Source organism: Miscanthus floridulus, chromosome 17, assembly GCF_019320115.1.
Source record: "Miscanthus floridulus cultivar M001 chromosome 17, ASM1932011v1, whole genome shotgun sequence".
Taxonomy (NCBI): Eukaryota; Viridiplantae; Streptophyta; class Magnoliopsida; order Poales; family Poaceae; genus Miscanthus; species Miscanthus floridulus.
In genome coordinates this window covers 44,204,487-44,217,322 of record NC_089596.1, presented here as the reverse complement: position 1 = coordinate 44,217,322, position 12,836 = coordinate 44,204,487, and positions in this window count along the sequence as shown.

Here is a 12,836-nt window from a genome sequence, read left to right as displayed (position 1 = left end):
TCCACTTTTGCATCAACACTTTCCTTTTTATACGTAGAGTAAATAACGAATATAGATGTAGCCCTTCGCCGTAGTAGTAGTAAACCCCATATATTCGCGTATGTGTATGTACCATGACACATACCCAAAAATATCCACACCCAATCACCTAAAATATGTAGAGAATCATACATACATGGATAGGCTCGATACCCGGGTATACACCCCATGTATGGCTAACTCTAACCCCACCTAAACATGGGCATACACTGCCACTAACCCTAGCCATAGCCTAGTCCACCAACCTAACCATAGTCACACGCACATGCCTATGCGTATGCGTGGCTAACCCTGGTGGACCTATAGAGACCAACCAGGTCATTTATGATGACTTGGTCAGGTTTCTCTTTTAGGTTCACATAATAGTGAGCCCTAATAATGTGGCCTGGTTTTCCATCAGACCAACCAGCCACCCTAACCTAACCCATAGAAGCCCAACCTTATGGATGGAATACCTCTATCGAAACCTTACTTTAGATTGATGTAATAGTGATAACCCTAGTAAACCAACCCATCGTCCAATAGGACCAACCCATCTAGGATCGATTGATTGCCTATGCTTGTTTTACATGCCTTGCCTATTATTTTCCTTATTTGTGTTCTCTTGTTTGTCGACGCTAGACCACGTAGGATAGAAGACATGAGAGAACCCGATGGAGTCCAGAAGATAGGAATAGGAGACACAGGAATTGGACAAGGATACAATCATTAGCGAATGGAGGCAAGTCCTAACACCCACCTAACCCCATCCTCTACATACATGCCACCCCTATAACCACCTCCCTACCACCACCACCATATATTGCAAACCTCCACCATAAACCCACTACCATCCACCTCCACTAAATAATAACCCAACCTATACCACTTGAAAACCATAAAACTATAATTTTGAACTTGATTAAAATAATATGATAAGGTAATGGTTACCTTGATAAACTTGATGATAATAACTATGGAACTTAAAACTGGTAAAACTTAACTAAACCCCGACATGGGGCGAGTAGGGGGTAATTTATGTGTGTTTACACCAAAAATTTGGAGAAGAACGTGGGGACTCGAAGCTTCTAGAATTGTGTCGATCAAGGAGTCGATTGCATGAAGGATCGATATCAGCTGATTCAGAGGAGGCACTGGAATCGGCCCTCTTTGAATGACGTCAGCAGATAATGATGATGGGCTATGGTTGGCGTCGGGAAATACATATCAGACTCTACAAAAAAGGAAAGGTTAGGGTCCAAGTTATCTTAAGTTAGGAATGTTCTCTTTTATACCAAAGATTGTAATGAGTCATACCTGAGTAGGATTCATGTTTAGGCTCCGGGTATAAATATTGGACCCCGACTATTGTAAAGAATACACAATCAATCAAATACAAGTAACTTACTTTTTTTGGCTCCGGCCACTCCTTAGGAGTAGGAGTAGAGTAGATCTCGATGAGTTCTTCAGCGAGCAGGGCGACATCGGTCCGACCGACCTCTGGCTTGTCTGTAAGTACCATCATGGCTTATACTTCTGTTCGTACAGCTGCATCGATATGGTTCGACCTCCACTGTGACTCTAGTATAAGCTAGCTATCGACTCTTGTCTAGTTCAAGTATGGCTGCATCGATCCGGTCGACCTCCACTGCTCAAACTAGATTAAGGTCAAGTTATCGGCTCTATCTAAGGGTGGCTTCCTTTGGGTAGATTCATTAAGTTACCGATCTTGCTGATGTTTTTCATTGTTATTAGTTTACAACAACATCAATCCACCTAGTCAAGATCGATTTAGATCGGCCTTATATCCTTTCAGTCCGTCGTTTGCTTTACTACAACACGATGTTTTCTTACTCTAAGCGACGGATTATGCTTTATCGGTTGTTTTTATTTCGATCTTGATCATGCATAGTATGCGGTTAAGGCATGAATAATCTTGAAGAGGTTTGCTGGCTAGTTGAATCTGGTTTATAGTTCACCATTATGGCTTTAACGATCCAGTCGATCCCCACTAATGGCACTGTAGATTGGAGGATGCTAGTTAGTAGATCTGTTCCTAGTTAGGCGTGACCTTAGCTGTTTGCTATGCCTGCATTGGCTAAATAGCTGATCGCCTATGCGCTAACGCCTATGGTGTGCGTCCATGATTCTGTTAATCGTGAACAAATTTGTGTACTTCAAGGGTTTGATTTGTTGTCTTTTTCATGGCTGCATCGATCCGGTCGAACCCCACTGTTAGAGATAGCAGGTTGAGTCTAGGGAGTCCATAGGTTTGTTCATGTGAGATAGTCAATTGTTCACACACTGTAGTCCTTTTCACCTGAATCGACTGTTTTAGCTGATTCATCTAAGCCTTCACGAATAGCATGTCTTTCGGAAAGCCTGCCAAAATACGGATGTTTTTGTGGATTCTTCGGTTTTAGTTTGTTACTATCATCATAGCTACCATCGATCCGGTCGAACCTCACTGTTAGTGATAACAGATTAGATTCAGAGCGTCTGTAGATCTGTTTGTATTAGATAGTCAATTCGTTCATGTGTTATATCTTTTCTTGATTAGATTCATTGGCTCAATGATTCATACTAATAATATTCACCTAGCTGATGATCTCATTTACATATATGTACTGTACCTATCAACATAAAATTAATCACTACCCATGAGCTTTATAGTCCGTAATAGCTGATTTCTGTGCGGATCGACTATTTAGTCACTCTTCTAGTATGGCTGCTCCCGAAGCGGCACACTTGGAACTGTCTGGACACAGACCGATATGTTCCACCTTAAATTATTGATAAACTTTCTCTTCTTGTCAATTGTAGGATCAAATTGACTGGCACATCTTGGGAGGAGTACGTAGGATCGATCATCTCTACGTTGAAGCCAGGTGGATCTCTAGCTCCATCGAGCAGACCCTTCTGGCTTTCTCATGTGCCTGACACGATTGACACATTTTTTGTGCCAACACATGTTCTGGCATGCCCGGTGGGACCCCATAATCATCATGGCGGCTTACAATAACAATGACATCCTTATGGTACCTTATGAAGACCTACCTGATAGAGATAAAGATGTCATCAACAAAGCTATAGAGGAATTTCACAACAAGTGTTTGTTGTCCTACACCAAGACACGTCACAATATAATTGTTCAGAAATATCCACTACCAAGAGTTATGTTACATGGGCAGACAGATGTAGATGAAGCTGAAGATAGGTGTTTCTTGGTGGAAGTTGTAAACAAATCTGTTCATGATGCCATATCGAATCATAATGAAGTTTTCTTGAACACATTCCACAACACCATGAAAAAGGTGTTTCATGGGCTTCCAGTTGACCAGGTTGTACCGGCTTATTATAACATTCCACATCCATCGACTCAAGGGACTAATCAAACTGGTACCAGCCATCAGGAAGAAGCACCAGCTAGTAATGATGATGTCCAAGTAGTTCATAGTTCGTCTGAGCAAGTTCAAGGGGCTACTACGAATCAGATACAGTATAATCCTGGATCATTAGTGCAGCATGTGCAACAGCCGGTGGGGCAAGGTCGAAACTAGATGATTAATTTTGGCACATCAGGCCACATACCATCGTCGGCTCAAAAAATAGCACCATCAATTCAGAGGATCCATAGAGATGTAGATCCTAACGTCTATAACCACAGACTTCAAGCAGCAAACCAGCAAATGACCTAGCAGATAGAGATTCCATAGGGATATCATTATGGCATAGATTACAACACCCTTCACATGATTTCGAATCTAGGGTATTAAAGTACATGGGATTTCAATCCATAGATGGGTTAGCAGGTGCAGAGAAATCCAAATTCAAATGTTGATGATTTGTTGCTGAGAGTAACCGAGATGATGAAGAACCAATTTAGTTTGAAGCCGAAAGAGCAGACCTTCTTGTACAAATGCCCATATCTAGAATGGTACAATTTGGTTGCGCTTTCTACAAATTATAGGCTTCTAGAGTTTGCTAAGTTCACTGGCCAAGATAACACAAGCACAATAGAACATGTCAGTCGGTATCTTACACAATTGGGTGAAGCATCCATTGAAGAGGCCCATCAAGTTTGTTTCTTCTCTCTGTCACTCTTAGGGCTAGCCTTCACTTGGTTTTCATCACTGCCAGTTAATTTCATTGCTAATTAGGCTGACCTAGAGAAGAAGTTTCATACATATTTTTACACTAGGATAGAACAAAAGAAGATTATGATTTGACAACTATAAGATAGAGAACTAATAAATTAGGCACTGTGTTTCTTTAGAGGTTCTAAGAGACTAAAAATTTGTGCTTCTCATTAAACTTGGCTGATGATCAGCTAGCTGCTTTGGCCGTTCAAGGGATGTTGCCAACATGGAGAGAGAAGCTGCTGGGACAAGAGTTTGATAACTTGGGTCAATTGGCTCAACAAGTGGCAGCGCTCAATAGCCAATTCTAGAGTATGCGCAGAGATACCTGATTCTAGAAAAGTACCATAATGGTCAAAGCCTATAATCCATATTCAGTCGATGACAGCTATGAAGATGATGAAGAAGAAGAGGTTACCACGACTGAATGGAATTGGGGTAAGAAGATAGTAATGGTGTCGAATCCTTAGGGAAGAGGAGTCGAAGAGAGCTATGACTTTGACATCACAAAATCAAACAAGCTCTTCGATTTCTTGCTTGAGAAATGATAGATCAAGTTGCCCAATAATCATGTTATGTTGCCCCCTGATTAGTTGAAGAATGAGAAGTTCTGCAAGTTTCATAACGCTACATCCCATTCTACTAATGAATGCAGAGTTTTTCGGCAGCATATACAGAGGGCTATTCAGCAAGGAAGACTCAAATTTGATACGCCTTGGAAGATGAAAGTTGATGATAATCCTTTCCTAGGAGATCAAAACATGGTTGATGCTAGGCTGCTCAATGGGAAGACTAAGGTCCTGACATCAATCGGATCAAGAGAAACTAGAATAGTCGATCCCAAAATACAAATATTGGCTGATGAATACAGAGAAATCAGAAGGCATTGCGATAAGCAAAAGAGCCGATATGAGCAGGGAGAAGCGTCAAAAGATGGGGCGACAAAGCCACGTGTCACATCTTGAATTTTGTTGAATAAATCGCAGTGGCAAAAAGAAAAGGATTATCAGTGTTGGTTAGAAGAGCAAGAATACCAGCGTCAACAGGAAAAAGAGAGGTATGAAAGAAAGCAAGCTGAAATACATTGGAATTGTCCTTTCTTTAGACATTGCTAGAATGAAGATTTGAAGTTGCCTACTAGGAATAATTGTCCAGAGTGCAGCAAACAATATTGGGAGTTTAGGCAATCTCAAGCCAACCGCTGGTCTATCCATGCTCAAGATGTGTATCATCATAATAACATGGATTGGCGCTAAAAAAATAAAAGTGTTTATGATCAGCTTGGAAAATGAGTTGTTGATCAAAACTGGGCTGATTATGAAGAAGAAAGTAATGAGGAAGAATATGTTTGGCAGGAAGGCCAATGGTGTCCATGAGGTCTGACAAGAAGCCAGAAAAGAAGAGTGCAACGGCTAAGGAACAGAGAACAAGAACAAGCTCAAGCATCTGGTAGACCTCAAGTTTGGCGTGCTAAGCAAACAACTGATAAAAGGCAACCATCGGCTAATATTCAAATGACTTTTCTATTGCCATCAAAATTTAGAGCTCCATCAGATCAATAAGTTTACTCAGATTTTGATGAATCAGAATATGAGGAGATAGTTGCCAAGTTAATAGTTATACAACAGGCTATATTTGATAAACATTGGCACTTAAAGGCTTTATATGTAAAAGGTTTTGTTGATTGGAAGCCGATGAACAAGTTGTTGGTGGATGGAGGTGCTTCTATCAATCTTATGCCTTACACCACTTTTTGTAAACTTGGCAAGGGACTAGGAGATCTGATTGAGACCGACATGATGCTTAAGGACTTTGAGGGTAATGCGTCTAAGACTCGGGGGTAATGAACATCGAACTGACAATCGGGAGCAAGACTCTACTCACCACGTTCTTCATCATCGATGGAAAAGGGTCATACAATTTACTCCTTGGTCATGATTGGATTCATGCAAACTGTTGTGTGCCATCGACCATGCATCAGTGTTTGATTCAATGGCATGGAGATGATGTCAAGCAGGTTTGTGTTGATGACTCCATGAATATTGCAATAGCCGATCTAGTGTATTGGGAGCTAGAAGACTTCAAGTGTTTTTCTGGCAAGCTGTGAGAACGAGGCTTCATTAAAATCAGTAATGAAGGCCAACAACCAATCCAAGCAATCGGCTCTGAGAGTTTGTTTTAGTGAATAGTCATGGCTTCGCGTCGGCTGTTGGATTAAGGAAAAAATAAGCATTGGTCCTGGAGGTAGGCTTAGGCCAACGTATGTGACCACTAAGTCAAATCCTAAAGTGCAAGTAAGAGTTGATAGATCTATTAAAAGAAGTTTTATTTCACTTAATGAGATGCTTGGTCTGGATCGATCGGTTGTTTATCCTTTGGTCTAAAAATTCCTGGTGCAACCTATCAGTAGCGATAGATGAAAAATATTTGAAGGGATATTATCCTAGAGTTTCATCAATGCCTAATAGCCAACTCGTGTAGTCATCAGTTCTAATAGCCGGTACCAGAAGGGTATCGCCTCTAGTTCAAAAAATAAGCCTAAAGATGTGAAAGCCGATACGATATATATCGCCTATACAGCAAAAATAAAAACGAAGACAATCGTGAGATATACGAGGATATTGCACTAAGACATGGTCATGAAAGAATAGAAGATTTCATTCATTAGTTTGCCATAGATACAAACTAATCGAAGACCTTGTTCACCACATCTTGAGCGGATGTGATGTCCAGAATGGCCTTTGCTGCGACGTCAAACTCTTCGATCAGATCCTCATGCTCCTCAGGGTCGTAGCCCATCGGGAAACTAGTCTCCATGGTGTGGAGCTCATACCCGGTCTAGACTTGTGCCGCGGTCAGCGCCACCGATGTGCCATGATGAACGTTGTGGAGGGCGATCTCTTGAATGTGGGTTAGAATGTTGTGGAGGTGAGCGTTGATGAGGGAACCCCAAGCATTGACAGTGTCTACGGCCGCGTTCGCCGCTAGTTGGAGGTACTCTAACTGTACCATCAGGGCTAGCAATTACAGAAATAGGAGAGCAATCAATATAGAGGCAATGGAAATTAGAATGGAGGTGTTCCTAGGATGCATCTTACCCGCCACCATGGCGTTAGATTCGGCCAGCCACACCCAAGCGGCACTGGCCTCTTCTTTGATGGCATGAAGGGTAGCTTGAGAGACCCCGAGATGGATCTCAAGCTGGCCATTCTCCCGAGTCACCTCAGAATAAAGGTTTTGGGCCACCCTCCACTCTCGAAGGAAACACCGGGTGTCATCACCGTCGTAGGAGTCGAAAGAATCCGACGACGAGGCTGGCGCAGAGGATGTAGCATCAGAGGGCTCACCGGCCCTAGGAAGAGGACAAAGACTGTCATTCACAATGAACCTATAGACGAGTCAGAACAATCCATCATCATGAACAGAAGGTGTCAATCTTACCTCATGCGTTGGAGGCGCTAGTTAGCTAGCATATTCTCCTCTGGAATCTCCTCCGATGCACTCTTGCCACAGTTATCCTCGCCGGCCATGAAGTTGATTGGATCTAAGGAAGGCCACTATAGAGTTTTGCGAAGGTAGAGAAGTGCAAAGGAATAGGAGCATTTGCAAGTATAGATGTGTTTGAGGCTAGAGCCCTTGGCTGGTATTTGAAGGCACGGAGCAGAGAGGTGGACGCCTCGGGATGTGCAAAAAGCAACCGCAATTAATAGAAGGTGAAGCACCACCTCACTAATACCAAAGAGAATATGACGTTGGGTGACTAAGGATAGAAGATCGAGGGGTTCTCTTAATAAAAGCCATGTTTTCAGACTTAATTGGATTAAAGATTGGAACTCTGGAATCGGCTATTTTCAAATTGGATCTTTAGCCAAAAACAAGAAGTACAATTAGGAGATAGAAAGTATGATTACCATTGATTCTACACAAGACATATGATACACAGATTACAAGTCTAGAACATCCTAGATTACTTTCAACACTTCTAGCCAAATAACATCAACTTCTACGATTTGTTGCTTATCTTCTTCAGCTAATCCAGGAATGTTCTCAAGGCTACTTTGAATGGCTCTGCCTTCTCTGACTTTGGCCAGCACTTCTTGTTTCTTTTGTTTAATGGCATCGGGTATTTGAGCCAGGGTGGACTTATGACGATTAATGATAGCCTTCACATTTTCTAGCTCCTTCTCAAGTTCTGCACGCCTGGCTTCTAGTTGAGACAATTCTAGGTCGATACTGAGGGAGGAGTTCTTTAAATGATCAATCAACTGTGTCAGCTCTTTGGCCTCTTGCCTATTGGAGTTCCCCTAGGCCAATAAAGTTTCATAGTCGGATAGATTTCTCTGAGCCTTTTTCACCTCCAAGGCCTGATCATAAAAAATAGATAATGGTGACAAGACTCTGGAGAGAACTGGGGATGGATTATCCTTAATAGCCAAGAAGACTCTCCGCATTGAATCAATGTCTTGGACCAAATTAGCTATATTCTTCTCAAACATTGACAATATGTCTCTTAGCTGATTTCTGGTCTCTTCTGACAAAGCTTCCTTAGAGGAGGTAGCTAACGAGCTAATTTCATCTTCATCAAGATACTTCTCAAGATTAAAAGAGTAGCTTAGGGCTGGAAGATTGAGCGTCTATGTATAAGGAAATCTTGGTTAGGAGATTTGAATCAGTTTATAACAAAATGGATGGTGAAGAGGATACAATACCTTTTCTATAGTAGCCTCTGTCTAAAGAGGAGGAATAGTTGATGATGCACCAGTAATATCTAGTTGAATCGGCTCTAAACTCTCAACATTGACATCTGCAAACATTAGAGAAAATTTTTAGTTCATGTTTGTTGTAGAGAAATGAATTGAGCATGTGACTTTCCTACCATTAGTTATGTGCTGGATTGGGGAATTGACAACTTGATTATCAGTGACAGCAGGATCATTTTCAATAAGGAGACTGTTAGATTCTTGCTCTTGCGCCGGTGTTTCCTCAGGAAGTATTTGGCATGGTAAGAAGTCAGATGAAGAATAAAAGTTGAATAGAATCAAGAATTTTTGAGAAAACACTTTGGCAGCATCAAGGATACGATAGAAAGACTCACATATTCTACCGTTTTGGAAGCATCTGTTGTTTCAACCAAAATTGGCTCTTATCAGGGATCGACTGATGAAGGTTTAGTTGATGCTGAATCGAATGCCTGGGACAACAGCTCCGCACCTAGAACCAATTAGGATGCAATGGTTGATAACTGTGAAAAAAGGGGATCAGGGGTTGAACATTAGTTTGAGAAGAATATGGATTGTTTGCCTGAGCAGCTGATGGTCTCATTCTACAAAGTTGTTTCTCAGTAATGGCTTGTTGGGTTGCCCCTTGGACCGCCTTATGCTTTGAAGACTAATACATAACAATCATGGGGGCAGCATGGGTTTCATCAATTTCTTCAAAGAAGGTTTGGTTGATCCTATTCATGAAACTAGGCATGGTAGCTAATAATCTATAGGATGACCTTTCCTATCCAAGCTTGGAGGATCGAATTAAGTATCCTAAAAGGGTCGGTTAGGGTAGTTGGCAAAGGGATTCATCAAGTAATGTCTCTAAAAAGGGAATAAAAGTTACCTCACTATCAGAAGTGAATTCCCCATCCAATGCTATGCACAAAGGGTTGACCAACCCACAGAAAAGATGGGAGTGCCATTCTTGCCACCAGGAGTCAAAGAGAGTGGAATAGAAGCCGACTCTAATCTAGTCGTGCACGCAAAGGGAAGGAAGATCCAATCCCAATTGAAAGACTCTAGAGGCTTCCATCACCTCACTGATATCTTCTCTTGGCTTCAATGTGTTTTTGAAGAACAATTGAGGGGGGAGTTGACCAAAACCAAACTGATGGGCTACAAGAGATGGATTGTAAAACTCATAAGTTGGAAGGTTACATGGAAGAAAGGAGCATGTAGCCATTTTGCCATGACCATGATGAAATTCGGCTAGAAGAACACAAGGCTTGATGAAAGAATTAAAGATTGCAGCCGCCGTCTTGTCCGAGCAGCCTGATTCAAATCAAAATTTGAATGGGAAGATCAGCTCATTGTTCTCATCCTCATCATATGGTAGCCAAGTTAGGATGTCTGCATCAAACCCTCTATAAAACTTTTTGAAGAGATGGCCAATATCGACATCAATTGTTATGGCCGATGCAGCCTCACCATAGCTCATGCATAGACGGGTTCTTCCTTCTTCGCCTCTATATTCCTCATCAAAGTTGGAGGAAGAAAAACTCATGCTTTTGAGGTCAGGCCATACAATCTTATATAGGTACATGTTGAGCCACAGTTGTATCAACCATCAAGGGCCGCTAATAGTGTGCACTGGTTCATTCTTTAGTAATTGGGCAGCTACCTGGTACATTAGATGATAAGCAGCTTCTAGCAGATACTTTCCAAGAGGGATGTCCTTGCCTATTGCTTGATGCTCTACCATGAGTTTATGATTATAAGTCAGACCACAAGATGACCCATAGAAGATGAATCTTTCTGACCACATGTTCAGAAAGGCCACATATTCTTTTTCACTAATGGTTTATTCGTCTCCAATATGGTTCAGAATGTAACTTGCCCATCCTGTGCAGTCTGTTATCTTGGCTAATTTCTTGGAAACAGCACTCAAGTACTCATAAGGCTACATCGATCCAGTAATTCTAAGGCCAGTCAACATGTGGACATCGGCCAGAGTGACAGTCATTGGACCGTGACCAAAAACAAAGGTGATCAGGGCATTAGACCAGAAATAAGATGCAGAAATCAAAAGTGAATCATTCCTCTCCATCCTAGACAATGAGAGTGTCAAACATTGATTCAAATCATAAACCTCCCAATCTTTAGCCTTGTTCTCGGATACTCTACAAAACCAATCTCTCCATCTCTTAGGCATTTTAGGCCAGTTTCTAAAGGGGGTTCTGAAGGGGATTTGGTTGGTCTCTTGATGGATGAAATCAGATGGATCAGGGTCACCCATAGGCCTAAGAAAATAGACATTGGAAGCAATAGATGATGGAATCAAGATTTTGTTCCTCATTTCCTAGAAATCGGATGAAATAAATTTGAGAAGAAAAGGTGTATAGGGTAGCGGCCAGTACTTTGAGAATGGGAACTTGAAAACATACCTCAGGAACATGGTCGCTGGTCGCCATTGCAGCGAAAGCAGATTTGAATCTGAGGAGAACCGCTTGAATAAAATCCGATAGGGCCAAAAACTTGCTAGGGTTAAGACTTTGGCATTGGTGGCGTCGGCTATTAAGATTTGCTTAAAAAAGAAGGGGAAGTAAGAGGGCCGAGTGAGTTGGAAAGATACTATTGGGATATTATATAAGACTCGGGTCGGGAAGTCAGGAATCACGTGTATATCTTGGAACGAAATGGTTGCGGCGTGATAAATGGATAGATAAGAATTTTGGAATAAAATCATTTTTATCCCAAAATTGGGGAGCATGTGTTTAAACCAAAAATTTGGAGAAGAACATGGGGACTCAAAGCTTCTAGAATTGTGTCGATCAAGGACTCCATTGCATGAAGGATCAATATCAGCTGATTCGGAGGAGGCACTAGAATCGGCTCTCTTTGAATGGCGTCAGCAGATAACAATGATGGGCTACGGTTGGTGTTGAGAAATACATATCGGACTCTATAAAAAGGGAAAGATTAGGGTCCAAGTTATCTTAAGTTAGAAATGTTCTCTTTTATACCAAAGATTGTAATGAGTCATACCTGAGTAGGATTCATGTTTAGGCTCTAGGTATAAATATTGGACCCCGGCTATTGTAAAGGACAAACAATCAATCAAATACAAGTTACTTACTTTTTTGGCTCCGACCATCCCTTAGGACTAGGAGTAGAGTAGATCTCGGCGAGTTCTTCAGCGAGCAGGGCTGCATCGGTCCAGCCGACCTCTAGCTTGTCTGTAAGTACCGTCATGGCTTATAGTTCTGTTCGTACGGCTGCATCGATCCGGTCGACCTCCACTACGACTCTAGTATAAGCTAGTTATAGACTCTTGTCTAGTTCAAGTATAGCTGCATTGATCCGGTCGACCTCCACTGCTCGAACTAGATTAAGGTCAAATTATTGGCTCTATCTAAGGGTGGCGTCCTTCTGGTAGATTCATTAAGTTACCGATCTTGCTGATGTTTTTCATTGTTATTAGTTTACAACAACATCAATCCACCCGGTCGAGATCGATTTAGATCAGCCTTATATCCTTTCAGTCCATCATTTGCTTTACTACAACATGATGTTTTCTTACTCTGAGCGACGGATTATGCTTTATCGGCTGTTTTTATTTTGATCTTCATCGTGCATAGTATGCGGTTAAGGCATGAATAATCTTGAATTGGTTTGCTGGCTAGTTGAATCTGGTTTATAGTTCACCCTTATGGCTGTAATGATTTGATCGATCCCCACTGATGGCACTGTAGATTGGAGGATGCTAGTTAGTAGATCTGTTCCTGGTTAGGTGTGACCTTAACTATTTGTTATGCCTGCATCGGCTAAATAGCCGATTGCCTATGCGCTAATACCTAAGGTGTGCGTCCATGATTCTGTTAATCGTGAACAAATTTATGTACTTTAAGGGTTTGATTAGTTGTCTTTTTCACGTCTGCATCGATCCAGTCGAACCCCACTGTTAGAGATAGCA